The sequence below is a fragment of the Xiphias gladius genome, chromosome 5 (assembly GCF_016859285.1).
Source record: "Xiphias gladius isolate SHS-SW01 ecotype Sanya breed wild chromosome 5, ASM1685928v1, whole genome shotgun sequence".
NCBI classification, from domain to species: domain Eukaryota; kingdom Metazoa; phylum Chordata; class Actinopteri; order Istiophoriformes; family Xiphiidae; genus Xiphias; species Xiphias gladius.
The window spans coordinates 4,875,339-4,894,220 of NC_053404.1; positions in this window are offsets into that span (position 1 = coordinate 4,875,339).

The window sequence follows — 18,882 nt, forward strand, 5'->3', positions numbered from 1 at the left end:
CAAGAACACCAGAGGTAATAATGTATTTATTTTTCTCTCTGAGAACAATTGTGGAAAACATCTGATTATTTGGCACTTAGAGTATGCTTAGCACTTGACCTTTCCTTTCCATCAGTTTTATGAGATGCCATCCTGGGTTGCCACAATTTGGGCAGGTAAACGAGGCAAACCAAGGCAACTAACTGATATGGAGATGAGATGCTGTCGTATGTCCCAATGGGACAGGGGTGAGATTAAAGACTTGGATTAGGGAAAGCATGTAAAATGTTTGTTTATTTTCTCCACTCTTTCTTCTGACCTTGTTAGCTCAACAAGTCCTCCAACTTAAACAACCATGTAGTTTTCTTGTCCTTAGCCTAAGATACAACCCTGAAATTAGTGTGGAGGGGAGAATTCATGAACACTAAAAGGGGATTTATAGTTCTCTGTTAAGGGCTTATAGCATGGCCTCAGAAACTATACACGTAGCTGCTCTAGGCTTCCAAATTCTCTACTACCCCCAAACGAATCTTGAAACAAAGAAGTGAATCCTCACTGAAGGTGAGGCACGAAAGGCCGGCTCTCCGCCCAGGATATACGTTCGATAACAGAGCTCATAGAACTCTGATTGCATGGGCTACATGCAATTTTTTTTGACAAGTTTGTGATGCCAGTTGAGACTGTAAGTGTGTAAACAACATTTTACAGGTTTAATAAACACTCTGTAATCTTATCCTTTTCAGTTACACACATCCATTAATGAAGCAATTTGCACTGCAAACCTTCTGCTCTAGGCGATCACTGTTTATGGTCATTCATTTACTGTGATAGAAAGCATAGTGATTGCAAAACAGTAGGCTCCTATTGGGAAATGAGACAAGGAGAACTGGAAGTTACCTGGATGTAACTCTAGTTCTATAGGTGAATTTGTTGAACTGTTGCTTGTATCACAAAGAGAATTAAATAATTACTGCAGTGAATATTTTTAAAGCCCAATAATCATTGATCCATATTGGGCCCTATGACAGAATATACTGTAGCTTACAAGTGTTGAAGTAGTGTTACCAACAAGAGAAATCTGACACTGAAGTTTAAGTCAAAACCCATGCTGTAGTTAGCGGAAGATAGCAGGACTGCGGCAAACCACTTGCTAAACTCATGTTAAGTCATATACACTTGGAATACCCTTGTGGATGTTTTTATGTCAGGATACAGCTGAAACTAAAAAAGAACTACAATAGTTGGCAAGGAGAACATATATGGATTCCAATAGATGGGGAGACAGACTTTTTTGTGTGGGGGAGATGCTTCATGGAGTTTCTAACCTATCAGTTCTAATAAAATGTCTTTTGTAATTAATTTAGAATTTTTAATTTGTTGTATAGCTCTCTGCAGTTATGATCTGATCCTTATGCTTTATCATGGTGAAGACAGACAGGCAGTCTGTATTGGGTAGGTTTTCGTAGATACTCCTCATCGACCTCCTGTGTGATTTCTGTAGCCCTGCCTTCTGATCAGGTCCTGTCAACAAACCTGTGACTTCATTTGTCTCATGCCTTGTTGTACTTAAGTGTTTTGGTTTGTATTTTACTCTAACACCCTGACGAAGGATTTCAGCCAAAGTGCGAAGCTGCGTAACAGCCATGTAATATTAAAAGCTTTGTAGTATACTCAAATTTCAGTGCCTCTGAGTTTTTTCTTTTGTTTGCAAATGCCGTGGCCCTTGAGCACCTTTGTATATTTATGTTATTTGTTTATAAAGCAATGACACACCCCAGTTTTGTTTTTCCTTCTTTTGAAAAACCCTGAGTGATTTGATCAAATCCCTCGCGGAATTATACCACCAGCTTGTTCCGTTTCCCTCAGAAATATGCCACATTACAGAAGCCAGATATGGTCTGCCATTTCACTTCTTTATGGTAAATGTGGTTGATTTAAGTCAGGTTAGATAAAGGGCTGACTGTGAAAGACCAAAGCATTTGTCTGTCAAACAAACAGACCCCCAAACTGAACTATTTTTAAACCCTAAAGACACTTTATGAGGAATGTAATTAAAGTATAGCATCTTTTATATTATTCTGACTTCATAGGTTTTGTTCCAGTTTTCCAGGGTGAGGCACCCTGTGGTCAGTAAAGGAACTGTACCTTAGAACTATACTATAGTGGTTTAAGCATGGAGCTTTGGCAGTGGCAGCTTGTATCCAAAGTTATCTCCTAGAAATTATGTTTCTATAAAACTAATTTGCAAAAGAGAATATGTTTTCAAATACGTTTCTATGAATTTAACGAGCATCTTTTTTTAAAATTTACATATTGAGCAAGTCACAATTGTATTGATACTGAATGTATACGTAAAATGTTCACAGACAACGTATTTGTTATCCGATCTCTATAATATTGACTGCTAGTGACTACAACATTTCATTTTTTTATGGTTATGTTTAGACACTCACAGCACTTGCTTCAGGTTAGAGAAAGATCATTGTCTGGTTTAATACAGATGGAGTTCACAATGACTTAGGACACAGTGTGCTTATTTACATTTAACCAAAACCACAATCTTTCCCTGACTGAAGTGCTTTTGTTGCCTAACCCTGTGAATGTTGATGTGTACCCTGGTTTTGGGTGTAACTGTCATGCATTTTGTACTCCCAACATCCACCCAAACCACCTCCTGGCGACTCTGCTGCCATTCATAAATGTAGTGCTCCATACATTAATTTATTCGTTGAAAAAAAAAAAAAAAAACTTGCCTTTGAACATAATCTGGCCAGCAATTATGTTGTCACCATAATGTAACTAGGAAAACGGTTTAATAGTATATGAATGTAATTTCTAAAGCCCTGTTCATACCTGGCATTACCATGCTTTTTTGGTGATCTGATCACAAGTGCACAGCTCTAAGTACGTCAGTTAACACCTGGCATCAAAATGCCACTCTCTCTTGAGTGACCACTTGTGATTGGATCACACCTCCCCGCTCTATATGCAATTAAACACATACATCATTTCTTTTTGCAAAGACCAAATGTGTTGTTGCTTTTAACTGGTGGGAAGCATCGATACACTTCCCATGCCTAGTCTCCTCAAAATTAAAAGAAGAAGAAGAAATCAAAACAATACAGACTGGGTCTATTCCTTGGTGTGTTCCGGGCAAACCGAATCGCTCAAGATGTTTGACACACTCCAAATATATCTCTATGGGCTTTTTGAAATTTTCGTGTACAGACTGCTAAAGAAATGTGGCCATATGCGGCCCAGGCTATCTCCGAATGTTGTCTCAGCGATCAGATCTAAATGTGTCCTCAATGTCTCTTTGGTGCATTCACACCTGTACTTAGAACTGTCCACTTGTGATCAGATCACTGAAGACACATGTTAATACCAGGTATACCTGCCTAAGAGATAGGATTGTTACCAGACTTAAGAAGTAGTGTGTGTGTGTGTGTGTGTGTGTGTGTGTGTGTGTGTGTGTGTTTGTGTGAAAGAGAGAGAAAAAGAGGGAAATTAGATTTTGTACAAGCTCCACACCTGTAAATCTGTCACTGACAGTACAAAGGTGTGGAAAAGCTGTATTGCATTATGATTGCAACAATTAAGGGCCAAATTTAATAGTTAGAAACACACCCCACTTTAACTTAATGAACTCTCATGATACAGACAATTATTTTAGACAATGTACACCATCTATCTCTCTTACATTTTAAAAAGTTCCAAATAAATGTGTCTGTCCAGAGACTATGATTTCATTACCACACTAAAATTAATCTCCTTTGTTTTACACTTCTGGCATCTAATGGACAAAAATGTGCCTGTAAACCCCACTCAGTTCCTCAGGTATTCAGACAATAGGGCCTTTTTTCCTATTTTAATGTAACTTTCAAATAAATAATTCATAGCACCAAGCTAAATTAAATGCAATAACTTTTCAATGGTTTCCTTTAACCTGCTGTGCAGATGGAGTGGGCAATTCCATTGCTATTGTGCATTAACTCATCAAAAGACCATGACAAAATTGTTTTTGCAGGTGGGATTTTCATGTTTCAATTGAAATCAGTTCCTTCAAATGGTTGTTTTTGGGTCCATAGTCATTGTAAGCATTGTATGTGTACTCTGTTGCCTCCAAATTACCATCAAGTACAGTGCACACAGTAGACTAAACATGGTGGCATCACTGTGTGCCCAGAAACAGTGAGACCACCTACAACTCCTATGCTGATATAATATAACCTGAACCCTTTCTGTGATCATTTGATTAAACTTATATGATATTAATATTTACCATTCAAGCACATAAACATATAATTATTAAGTTCTTGAAACTAGTTTTGGGCTGAATACAGATGTCTGGACACTGCACTTGAATACTCTTGGACTTCATGGGCATGTTCCCGAGAAGTCCCTGAGTGCTAAGGGCTTCCCAAATTCACAATTCATCAGGTCCACAAGGGGCCTTATGTGGAAGTCCACATAAAGTGGACTTCCACATAAGGCTGTGGATGTGACAATAACATTTGCAATAAATACATTATAATGATGATAAGTATCATGTCTACTTTTGAAGACATTTGAAGGTTTATTGATGTAGTAAGTTTTCATTTTTAATACTTCCTGGAATGTATGTAACTTTAGCCTGTTTCAAGGTGTCTAAAAAAAAACAAAAACAAAAAGGGCCATGTGTAAAAAGAATTTGCTGTGGATATTCATGATCCAAAGAGGCTGTGTGCTAATGGTTTTGGTGACCCCTTTACCTTACTCTGTGTCTTCTAGTTCTACACCAAAAACAAGATAACCTAATAGGAAGATTGCAATTGATTTTACTGAGCACATAAATGTTCACCTGAGGATGAACCCTTTTCATTTTTGGACACTACCTTAGCTTTTATCAAATGTCCTACCTCTGAATAAAATATCAACTTTGCATCCAAGATACGTCATCAAACATTAGGCACTTTGCATCAGCAGTGCATCATTTGTTTTGTCTAACATTTTTGCATTATGGGGTATAGTTATTGTTGCAGCCTCTAGGAGCCACTAGTGTCCCTTAAGACTCTTTGCTTTTATCTTCTTGTCCTTACTCCTTTGGTTGCTCTACAGCCCCTGCTGCTTCTCATATTTCAAACCTTCTGTGTCCGTCCAACGCAAGATCTGTCATCTGCTATTTATCTCTTCCGTTTACCTGTCTCCTGTCTCCTTACTTTCTCTGTTTCCTCACACTCTATTCTCTTCCTTTCTTCTACCCTTCTACTGTCCCTCATGTAATCTGTGTACTGGCTGTCATGCGGTGCCTTTACAAGCCTACAGTGTCACTACCATAAGAATAGCCTCAAAACAAAGTAGCATGTGCTGCACGATAAAGGAGATGTTCAGTGTGTGACACAAATTACTGTGCGCCCATATGTTGTTAAGTAGTAAGAGGTAAATATGTTGTTGTCATTGTGTGGTCTAATGTCAGTGGAAAGCTGTGTGTGTGAGGGACACACAATGATTTCAAAGGTTAATGCATGGCAGAAATAGAACATGAGTGGGTTTGATAATCACAGGCAAACAATGGACTGGTGATACACCATGTCAGCTTGAAGATGCAACAGTGTGTGTATGTGTGTGACAGACTGGAGAAAAATTTGTTCAGGCAAATGGCTTTGTAAGTTTAATATGAAGGATGGATGTGCACAAATATTAACTTAAAGGAATTTTATAATGTAGTGTGCTAATGTTTTGCTAGAATTCAGTGCGATGTACCATATCAAAGATTTTCAGTGTATAAATTTGCAATGCTGAATGTTTCCAAATATTCATCATTCAGCCATAACATTAAGACTGTTAACTGGTTTTAATGTTGTGGCTGATGGGTGTATAATTGACATTGATGCATACAGTGAACCATTGACCCTGTCTCAAATTTTTTTTCTTGTCTGAACTTGTCAGTAAAATCAAAATCACGCCACACCTTGAATTACTGTAGTTTCCAATGCATACTGTAGATATTTGATATTTGAAAGTGTTTTAATTACTTTTCAGATAGACACTAGCTTGTATTAATTTCTTTATGGTAGAAAAATCTATTATTAGACTCTTGAAACCTTTGCCCAAATTGTATAATCAATCATAGTGAATATCAGTTCAAGTATCAGTCAAGTAAAGTATAAGATCATTACTTTTTGCCAAAACTATATCATTGTGTGGTAATCCAGTTTAGGTGGAGATTGATTTTGAAGTTTGAAGAGTTGCTTTTGATACCTTACAGAAATTAATGGAAAGCATTGCTGTGAGAAAGATAAAATATATCGAACATAATAGCATACTGTATGCAAATAGTTACTGGTTCAGTCAGAGACACTTGGGTCAAGGAACGGACTATTTATAGCAAATGATCTTACATTTGGTGGAAAAGCTTCAGAATCAACAAAGATTCTGCTGAGATAATTAACCCTCCCTAATTAAAACATAAATCTTGGTTAAATCAACATGGTAAAAACCTAGAACATAAGGAGGAGGGCTGGAGTGGTTTAGGAGTCACAAAGGTGGCATAAGTAGCAGCAGAGTAATATGGTAAATTCCAGTTCCCTTAAATACATCCACATGTCCCTCATTTGTGTGTTTTCCTTGCATCTTAATCCCTAGTAAGGGCTCAAGGAGGGATGCAAGTAAAAGATGTGAGGAGAGAGGAACCAAGGAAACACATTTTTAGAGAAGTGAGATGTCATTTACCTCTGAAACATCATCTAAAGAATCCTCCATTTCTGATGACAGTGGCACAGCTGGATCACAGCTGAATCAGCTGTGATTAAGCCTTAACAGTCATATTGTGCCATTTAATGATTTGGAATTGCCAATATATGCAGTGTAAACATAAAAAGAAAAGAACAGCACAGTCGTGTTTTTTTTTTTTAGTCTCTCTGCATGTTTCCCTATAAAAACAGTTTGACAAACATCAAGTTTGTGAAATTGCGTATTTATTACAAAACCTGCATTCTGTATTTACACTGCGAACAAAACAGTGGAACCACAGTGTGTCAGTGGACTTCACTACTCAGTCACTGAATGTAGAGAAAACATTGCTTCTGGCAGCGACAGGCAGCTTTTAATTTTTTGATAATTTGAGGTTTGTAAATTCATTATTTATTAATTCAGGTTGTGCTCAAAATATCTTATAATTTGAAGAAATTACTTATGGTTAAGGAAAGTGGAAGTACGGTAAATATATCACACAACAAAATATATAGTTTCTGCAAGTACGATAGACGAGTAAAATATGGTTATTTCTGACAGATATCAGACTTTCCTCTTTTAGAAATATACAGTATATTGTATATAGAGGCACAAATTCGCTGGCGGACCACTGAATTCCAGTAGTCCACATTGCCAATCTGCCCTTGGGTCATATCTATGATGACCTTGGTCCCAAAAAGTTTGTCTCTGCTTACACACAAATGCAATAGATGAAGACACTGTTTATTTAGCAGAATGATGTTTCAGGCACTTCTCTTCAAATCTCCAATATCCAAAAAGCTGACTTTTACTTTGCTGTTGTCACTAAAAATGAGACGTTGAAACTTAATTTTAATCATGTCATAACAAATTATCTGCTGCTACAAAAACCGGACTGGCATAACAACTCATTTATTGTTGTGTGTACTAAAAAGGCATTTTTATTTGTCGCCCTCTGGCCTCTTTAGACCCAGTACACATTGATTTGTGTGATTGGGTGCACACCAATCACAGTCGGGTTTACAAATCAGAACAGGTTGCAACAGAATGTTGGGTCAGCAGAAGAGACTACAGTGCCAACAATCCCACAAACCACTGTAGTCCTACACCTCCCAAGTCAGGAAACTGGCAGGAAAAATCATCATAGACCACTGACATAACCTGTTTCAAGTTATCATCTCTTGTAGGTGCTACAGAGTGCTGTACAGCAAAACAACCACACACAAGAGCTGTTTCTTTTCACATGCCTTCACTCTCATCAAGAATTATTTCAGTCATGTTATGCAAAATTATGAAAAACAATTAATTTGCAATAACCCTGCGATACTAAATCATCTCACTATACTAAACTGTACATTATTGTACATATACCCAAACAGTGTACATATACATTCTCCAAAATAATCTCATTAAACTACATCTGTATAGAGTACCTTATATACAGAATTTATCCCTCTATTCTTGCGGCATCGACCCTCTACCACTTGTTCCATAACCCTGAAGATCAGTAATCATCTGATCTGTATCGATGTTTGCTGTGGTATATATTAGGTATATATTTATGTTTGCTGAGAGTCAGCATCTCTGAGTCGGAGGCCATGATGCTCTGTCAGAAAACCTTTTCTTGGTCAGAAAACCTCAGTTTGGGTTAGAATACTGCAAAAATGCCCCTTCAAATTTAAGTGAAAACATTTTTGATATAAGCCCTCTTTTGCTTGAAACAAGCAAAATTTGGTTGCCAGACCAGTAAGTGATTAAGTGAGTAAGTACAGATTTTAATGGTCCACAGAGGTTGAATAAATCAATGCCTTTAGTGATTCCCTGACTTATCCCCTTGTGCCACAAGCTGGCCATTTATTAATGATGGACATTGCTGAAGTATCATCTTTGATAGTAATGATGGAATCAAGTAATGATGGAGTTACTTCAAAGTGTTTACTTTTTCATAAAATTTCTACATGTGCCCAGCACATGAGTTTTTGCAGTGAAATAAGTCGCTCCCACAAGTGAAGGAGTTCAGATATCTAGTCTTGTTGACCAGTAAGGGTAGAACACAAGATCGACAGATGGATTGGTAGGGCGCCAGCATTAATACAAGCAATGTACTAGTTTGACATGGTGAAGAGGGATTTACCAGCCGATCTAAGTTCCAATTGTCACGAACTTTGGGTAATGACCAAAACAAGTAAATCATGAATACAAGCAGCCAAAATGAGTTTTGTTACCAGGGTGGCTGGGCTCACCCTTAGACAAAGGGGGATGAGCTCATACATCCACAAAAAGCTCAGAGTATAACAGCTGCTCCTCTGCCTGAGCCAGTTGAGTTTGAGCATCTGATGAGGACGCAATCTGGATCCATTTCTTTTGACTTTTTCCAGGTATGTTCAACTCAGAGAAAACCTTGAGAAAGACCCAGAACATGCTGGAGAGATTACAAAACGCTTCTAGCCTGGAAACGTCTTGGGAAACCCCAGGAGGAGCCAGGGGAAGTGGCTGCCTTGCGTGCTTAGCCTGCTGCCACAACAAGCTGAACTTGGATAAGTGGCTGAAAATGAATGGATTATCTCTTTTTTTGGATCCATAAATATATTTGAATCCTGTTCTCTGTGCTTTGTACAGTATAAGCCTACTGAGAGTTACTGAACACCAACATAGTTGTACAATTGCCCTCAAGAGCTAAATGTTACATAGTACTCAACTGAAACAAAACGCACTGTATATGCAGACTGCTGACTATAAGCCAACCAGCTGGCCCTGATATACTGTATTGTATACTCACTTTTTTCTTTAGCATTAGTCACGTTTTGAACATGTGAGTCTTAAGTCTTAAAACAAATCAGTATTCAAAGTTACCACATATTCAGCAGACCTGCAGTGTTTGGGGCCATGGATTCAATATGTGACACAAATTACGCATTAGTTGACGAGTATGGTCAGCCAATGCAAGCTACCTGCTATCTCACAGCAGTGCTCTTTTATAACCGGAGTGGGTAAATGGCCTAGAAAAGCAGCAAAGATTTATTATATATCTGATCTAATAAATATTACATCTCTAGTGTAATAAATCATTATGGAAAACAAAGTGGTTCTGCTGCTCTCTAAACACTGCTGCCTTCGGAACAGCCCTCATTAATACAACTGTATATCAGTTGTATATATTACATTTATTTTGTAGTAACATTCTGTAGGCTGCTGTTTTTGCTCATACTCAGCTTAGGTCCAGAACGTCACTCAGGAGAGGTCATATATTATTTTTTTTCTTTTGTCCTGATAGCTGATTAATGAGGATAAGTCCAATGTATAAAGGTCACTGCTCATTAAATACTGTAAAGACTTATTGAAGGTGCTGAGGCTGAGATTGCTTGTGACTGTCCATATAATGGCAATCACCTGAGGAGTACTTGTAACTAATCAAGTTGCATGAACCCAAAAGCCGGAAATGAGGGCAGAGCAGTTAAGGTAAAATGGTGGTTTATTTGATCTTGATTCAGAAATAAGGTCGGCAACACATAAGGACTCAGCAGGTTAATAGTCAGCTAAAGGCGACCACTGATGGTACCAAGTTGGACGTGGTCTATTCCAGTCTGGCTCAGTTCGTATTTGCAGTCGATAGTGTGTGAATTTTGAATATACTAATCTTAAGCTTTCACATCCAGTTGCTACCAGTTGTTCTTTTAAAACATATTTTTATAATATGTTATTTATGACTGACATCCGTGACCGTTGATGTCAGTTATGTGTCACCTGAGGGAGACATAAAGGTAAATAAACAGCTTTACATGGGGGTAGCATTGTTTTAAAAAAGTTCACTCATCTCCAATTCTCTCTGTAGGCACTACAGTCCCTACACGTCTCTCCATCCAGGATCTCACGCAGAGTCTGCACTTTTTTCCTCCGTTTTTAGCCTTTTTAATCCAAGTAAACAGTTTGATGGTCTACTGCCAGAACTCCAATCATTACTGACCAGTTGTTCAATTTAGTGCGAACAATTTTCATGTGTGGTTTGTTCGGTCTTCATAGGTTTCAGCTAGTCTTCATGTTTGTCCCAAAGTTTAGGCAAACACATCCAAAATCATCAGCAAGTTGATGCTAGGCTGAGAAGTACAATAGACTATGTGGCCAATTTGAGCTAGTGTTGGAAGGGTATTCAGTGTATACAGTTCCAACACTAGCTCACATTGGTCACATAGTTGGCTGTTGAGAGGAATAGGGGAAAGTGTGTAGGCAAGTGATGCTTACATGGCTGGGGACCAGCAGCAAGAGAGAAGGCTTCAATTACACCTGGGCAACATCTGACTGGATTGAGTCTCAAACCACTTCCAGAAGTGATTTGAACAACCAGATTTCAATCCATCTGTTAAACTTCTCGTATTCATTCATGCTGAGAGTTTTCGATATATAAAGGCTGTCTGATCTGTGCAAGATGCACAGAGTGACTAATTGTAAATTAGGTCCTAGAAAGGATTCAGTATATGAATATGTTATTAGGATGTCAGTGCAAACATCTTGTTTTTTGACGTGTCAGAGACTTTTCATTCTTTTCTGGAGAGCAGGTCTCATGCAATATTGAAAATGCATCTGGAGGTTACCTGCTGTCACATTTGTGATTTCTCTTTGTATCCTGAGACATCTCATTTGAATACTCACTGAAAGCATTGTACCTGATGTCAAATACATCAGGTGGCTGCTGTAAAATTTTATGAATGTCAAGACACAATTTAAAGGCCGTGAAATCAGAAAGCAGAAACCACACCAGAATGAACAGTCTAAAAATTATTGTACCAGTTTTCTACCGACACTTTTGTGCTATGAACTGATACAACAGCTAAAGCATCTCTTTTTCAGCGATATAGCAGCTAACCCTCTATCAGCAGGGATTAATAGGGCTGCTTGGTTTCCTTGTTGTGCAGCCTGCCCTCTCACAGCCTGCTGTGATCACACAGTAGCTTTCAAACAATCCAGCTTAAAAAGGAACACACAATCCATAAAACACTCTACTGCATATTGTACACACACATGACATGCAGTGACTCACAAACCCATGCAGGCTGCAGAAATGCATAACAGACACTTTTTGGAATAATTGTCCTTTCATGAAATAAGGGAACTTCATTTGGCCTTTGCAGAACCGCCACTTGACTCCTCGTCATCTGTAAATGAAATCATAGGAAGCTACAGTACATTTGATGCAGCGGTGCACACACTATCAAATGGAGGAACAGCCCTAAGCAAGTTCACATAAATTATGAAATTTGAATAAATTGCAAGAGAGAGAATGATTCTGCACAAATTAACCTTAGAAGCAAAAATGTATCTTTTCACACTCCTCAAAGCCATTGAAATTAATTCTCAGATCAGTAATTCTGGCTGACTTTAAGCCTCCATCCACTCTTTATAAGTGCCATTAAAACAAAAAAAAAGTTAATATTGAATATGATGTTGATATTTAATGTCTTTAAAGAAAAGTTGCAGCCATAGTTTACACAGATACAAGTGTGACTCGTTAATGTGTTTTGGATAGTTCTTGGACAAAAACGGAGCTTTACTGCACAGAGGAATAAGAAAAAACAGACTTTGGATACACACAATACTAATACTTGTTAGTAAGATAAATTCAGCGCTGGTTTTGGTTGTTTTAGCATTTTTCAGCTCTTGTTTAGGTTTTATGACAACTGTACTGTTTGGGCTCAGTCTCACCACTCTTGTTAACTTTCCAGCAGCAGCAAGCTGCAACAAAAAGAAAAAAAAAACCCTCTAAACTACCTGGTAAGCATAGTAGTGCATTTAGTCACTAAAGAGGTCGATATTTTCTCAGGAGTCGGTGGAGACCAAACCAGAGCTCAATTGAGAGTGAATATTGGATTTATATTCATCCAGTGGACAGGAACAACACTCCAAATGAATGTTAAAGTTGTACTGTATCAACTTTATAAGATGCTGATATGTTAGTGTTGTGTTTACAGGTTTTTTGCTGCCTCCTGGTGGCCAAAAAATTAGTTAATGCAGGTTTAGATAGCATGCTAATGTTTAGTATGTAATGTCAGCTTGTTAACATAAATGCTCAAAATGCATGAGGCTGACTGTGGGTGACAGAAATATGGTCATTATAGGGTCACATTTTGAGCACAAAAGCTGCTCTTTGAGTTATAGCCTTCGGTTTCAATAACTGCACTGTTCCATTCATTATTTATTACTTGTAATGTTACTTTGAACCCTGACTAGGAGATCTGTAATTCTAAGCTAAGTTAGCCTGGCTTGTAACTGTAATGTAGCTAGTAATGTTAACATGGCTTTACAAACACCAGAGATTAAACACCGGCTGTGGTTACATTCACACATTTTTTCAGTCTGATTGAAATCATTTCTGATTGAAGATTTCGGTCAACTGTTTACATGGGCTGTGCTCTACACAGAGGACCAGTTCAGCTTGGAACTGAACCACGATTTTTGGGGCTAGCATTTTTTTAGCAACAGTTCTCATCATCATCATGTCATAAAGAACAAATGGACAGTTTGACTTGCTGGTGGTGCTAGATGAACTGTCATCAAATTACTACATTCATTACGGGACTCATCATCTGGGCAGCAGGAGTGTCTGTACCACATTCCATGCAATCCAGGTCCTGTACATATTTCACTCTGAACCAAAGGATAGGACCATCAGAAGCTAGAGCAGAACCAGAGCTATACCACTATTGCTATAAATCAATTTACAGATAAAGGTCATGTAAAAGCAGCAGAATCTGCTGGGAGATCTAACCTCCCACCTCCCCTTTAAGAATTTTTTTTTTCAACAGCTACAGAAGGAGGAAAACATTAACTGGGAACATATCATAGCTTGTATCTTGGAGAAGCCATCCCATGCATGTGCCCTATATCATTCAACTAATGAAAGACTAAATGCCCAACAAATTCTGATCTGTTCTTTTCTGGTCTATTCTTATTTTAATCTATCAGTGTTTGAAAGGGAGGATCCATTAGGGCCTTTCCTTTCATTTGAATAATCCCTTTACCCTCCGGATCTGGCCTGGGGATACGGCTGCCTATAGGTTTAGAGAATATTAAATATCTCTCTTGATACCACATCATCCAACTCACTCAGGAAACTCTGCTCTCACCAGTCCTGTATCCTCGTGCACAAATGTCTGACAGCCAGCAGTACCACAATTTCCAGAAACATTGCATTCTTTAAACTGAAACAGAGATTTGGTTTCAATGAACAAGATGTTGCGACTTTGCAGAATCATTCCTGTAATTATTTTTGGATTTTAAAAATTGACTTTACTGTCCTTTTTCCTCGTAAATAAATAAATAAAAGATTGCTGATATAGACTAACATTTGTTTAATTCAATGCTTGCCATCTTTGACTAAAGCCGTTTACAGAGTTTACAGAACAAAGTTGCTCTGGGTGCTATAAATAGAGAAAGCTGTGATAGAAAACCTTCAAATTGTAGGTATTTCATATTTTTTCCATTCATTGTTATGTTGTATTTTACATATGCATGCAAATTTTTAGTATTTATGATACAGAGAAGATGTCACATTATTCAAACCAGACTTGAAATGAAATACATTTATTTACATTTATTAATTTGGCAAATACTTTTGTCCAAAAAAACCCTACAGATTAGGTACAGTCAAGGAGAAGTCTTTGAGAGTAAGTGCCTCAGTACTCAGTCACCGGAATGAAAAGCGGAGTGAAATGAGCTGCCTGTGGCTGGTTGAAGCCCAGATGTGCTGTCGCATTTTAGACCATTTGCTGAGGTTTTACTGAGCATGCTGGCAACCTGACAGTGGGTACTTTTGTACTTTTGTAATAGTCTGCACTCAGCCTGTGTTGGAAGACTCAGGGGTCATGTATTTTCACATTCCATATGGCCTTCCATCCACCATAGCTACCCTTCATATCTACTAGGTACACTACTTTATCACTTTTGCAATTTCAACAATCCACTGTTTCCTTCCACTATTTAGAATGTTGCCACATCAACTTTTTTTCAGTAATGACTTTACGGTGACATGCCTACCAAATGTAGTACTGGGCAGTAAAACCAATACTCTACCAATAAAAATAATGCATATGTTAGGGGGGCTGGAGCCAATCCTAGCTGTCATTGGGCGACAGGCGGCGTTGCCTCTTTTGGCTGTCATTGGGCTGTCATTGGGCGACAGGCGGCGTTGCCTCTTTTGGACAGCTCGCCTTTCTGTCAGAGGGCTGACATATCGAGACAAACAACCATTAATGCTTGCATTCACACCTACAGGCAATTTTAGAGTTGCCTATTAATCTAACTTGTATGTCTTTGGCATGTGGTAGGAAGCTGGAGTACCCGGAGAAAACTCACAAAGGTACGAGGAGAACATGCAAATTCCACACAGAAAGGCCCCGGCCAAAACCCAGAACCTTCTTGCTGTGAGTCAACAGTGCTAATCACTGCACCACTGTGCCAGCCTATTTGGTCTTTAAAATGATTGTAATTGATAATATATTGTTTGTATATAAATGCGACAATCTTGGTGAAAATTGGTGCAGTATTAATGCTTCTTTCGGGCTATTCTGCTACAGTCTGTTCTATGATACTAAAGGGTGCCAAAGACAAGAATTTCAAAAATATACACAGGGGTTTTAAACAAGTTCTCTTCTTCAACATCTGTCAACATTTTGTGCTAAAATTAAATGCAAAACTTACAAAATGACTTTGTGTGGACCACAAGAGGTTGCACAGGCGGTTCTCTTGTAATTTAAATGAAGTTTTACTTAACGCAAAAAGGAATAGGAGAAAAACAAAAAGGTGCAGATGTGAAAGACTCTTTAGACTGTTTATATCAAATTAAAATCTATTTCTCCTGATTATGAATTAAAGCATTATTTCACAGTAATTTATGCAAGCATTTTAGATTTCAATTTTCATTATTTTTACATGATCATAAATGAAGAGGCTCTTGATTTTACCTTGGTTGCATTAGTTAGCACAATAACTGAAATGTAAGAAGTCTGGCTTAATGAGATTTTATTTTAGGTATTTAAGCAGTAGACTGTGTCTTTACTTGATCAGTGGGGTTGCACAAAAGTCTGGACCCTGTACCTATGCAAGGTGAGCAGGCATCCTTTTAAAAATCCATTGCCTTGCTGTTCTTATACCTGCACGAATAACTGACACAACATGTAAACGCATGCATCAAAAGTGAAAACACAGGATCACCTTCCTGTTTTCACTCTCAGACTGAATATCTGGTCTCAGTACAAGGAGCATCATTAAATAATAACCGAGTCTAGTGCAACTTGACTGCTGATTTGGATGTTTTATGCCAGCAGTGCTAAGAGGATGGAACCTCTAGCAGAGATGAGGAGCAGTCTACAGAGGTCTGGTAAACTCAGTCCTGTATCACTCCACACCTTTTGATGTTTTTCATTGCCAGACTTGTCATCAGACCCAACTGACACTGACTCAAGTGACATCACTCAAGGACATTTATCAGACCTCACACAGCTCCCCCTGGAGATACAAAGGGCTTTATACAACTTTTTTCAACTTTGCAATAGTACTCCCCAGCACCTGGAAACAGACTTTGATGTGTAAAATAGAGTTCCCCTTTAATTTACTGAAAAGGAACTGAGGCCCAATGCATCAGTCCTCTCGTTTAAATGAAGAGTTCTTTACAGTTAGAATAACTGAATAAGAATTACAACAGATAAAAAAAATAAGTAAAAAAAAAATCAGCTGTTTGCTTGTACAATAATGGAATGGTTGTACTAAGATTAAAAAAAAGATAGAAAACAAGAGTTTAAAAAAATTAAATGCTCAGTAAAAAAGCAGATTGGCAAAGGCCTAACCAGTAACTTTGCAGAATCATGATATGCTCTCTTCTTCAAATTTCACCCTCAGCAGAGTCACATTTTGAGCACAAAAGCTGCTCTTTGAGTTATAGCCTTCTGTTTAAATAACTGCACTGTTCTATTCATTATTTATTACTTGTAATGTTACTTTGAACCCTGACTAGGAGATCTGTAATTCTAAGATAAGTTAGCCTGGCTTGTAATTGTAATGTAGCTGGTAATGTTAACATGGCTTTACAAACACCAGAGATTAGACACCGGCTGTGGTTACATTCACACATTTTTTCAGTCTGATTGAAACCATTTCTGACTGAAGATTTCGGGTCAACTGTTTACATGGGCTGTACCCTACACAGAGGACCAGTTCAGCTTGGAAGCCACGATTTTTGGGAAGTGGAGAAACATACGTTACCACACATGTACATCAAGACAGAGCGCATGCACAAAAAAATATGCAGCCAGAAAGTAATCGCGTTAAATCGTTTACATGGTACAATTTTTTTTTTTTTTTTTTTGATCGGTTTATGAAAAGGTTTAAACTACCACTCTGCAACCACTTCAATCAATTTTGGGCTTGTTTATTCTGATTGACATGTTTAAATGGACAACTCTGTGACTATGTACTGGCACACATGCTAGACATCTTTTGGATCCGTTCAGAAATTGACCCGCAAAAAACCTATCCAAACCCAACGTGCAATAATAATTTTTAAAGAGGGACCATGTCCTAAGGAGAACCAAGAACAGTTAGATCTTATCAAAATAGACCTGAGGATAACTTGGTTGGGTTTTGGTTTCTCTAAATCACACACTGAGAGCCTTTCTGCTAGGAGAGCCTTTCTCAGCTACAACAAAAGGATTTAACTTCAAAAAGGTTCCCTACATACCAAAAAGGCTTCGTGCCGGGTTCATAGAATCACAGGTACACACACAGCTACTAAAGGGTTACTGCTAGTCAATGTCCCCCGTGTCTTAAAGTCCCCCCCTTCATTATACCGCCCACTCTTATGTTGCATTTTTTAAATATGGTCCTAGCAGAGTTTTGAGGATGTTCTTACACTTTAAAACAGCCTTGTCTGACTTCCTGCCTATACATTGATTTTTATCCATTGTATCAACACCAAAGGTTTTTGAAATATTAAAACAAACATCATGTGTGTTGCATTACTTACTGTGCCATCCTTGACTAAAACGTATTTACTCCTGCACCTTAAAGAGTACCCACTTCTGTTACAATAGCCAGTGTCTTGCCGTACTATTCATAAACTGGTATTTTATTCATGAGCTGAAAATTTCTATTCTTTCAGGCCGATACTGGAGTCTCCTGGGTATTATTTTCAGGTTCTCTGGAAGCTGCATTTGTGACTAGATGTGACTACAGTCCTGAACGAGCTAATGGCTACAACTACAGCTCCCAACATCCCCAGGGTGACCATGGCCTTCCAGCTTTTCTGTTTTACCTTGGGTGCTTAGTATATCTGAGCTTTTTCCATTGATATGCCTCATCTACTGCCTTCCCTTGGTACTATTATGCAAAGTAAGTAAGAGTGTTTAACCACAAGGTCAGGGCTAGAGGGCTGCAAGGGGGCTAGAATCTCCTGGGAGCCAACACAGATGTTGTTGATGCTGGATATAGCCACTGTATACCAATTTTCAGGAAGAGTAGGTGCTTAGCATCATTATCACAGGATAAATTTCATATATGAAAATACTGACTAAAAATACGGGCTGTCAATATATGAGTACGGTATGAGTTTATGTATGTGCATATATGATATTTTCAAGAATTCTTTGTCGACACGTAAAGTCTGACTTTATTTTAACTTTCAAAGATGGCCAATTGTGTGTATCTCGTATCATGTGCATGTACACGCTGAAAGAACAGTGTTCACACCTCTGTAGGCAGAGAGGCAGATAACACAGGTGACATTTTTTTTGTAAATAGGCAAATATAACATTATTCCTCACAGTCATGGTGAGTTTCTGCAAAAGGATCATTTAAATAAAAATGTTTTTTTTCTGACCTCAACATAATAGACATCTTTTCTTTTATTGACATAAACCGCTGTAAACTTTAATGATAAAAAAATGTGATAACACACTCATTTCAATTTAAATGAGTCAAATTTTGTTATTTTCACATTTTTATAGCCTTTCATACTGGAGACTCTTCAAAATGCATATCTGACCGATCTTGGACCCATTCATAGTAGACAGCTGTAAAAAAAGATTAAACTCTGGTTGCGCTGTTAGCACAGACTCCAGTCTGCAGTGTAGCTCCATTCACCTCAATGTTAAACCAGAAAATTACACTGAATAATTAACAAATAAATTTTAAGTTTAAGCTCAGCTG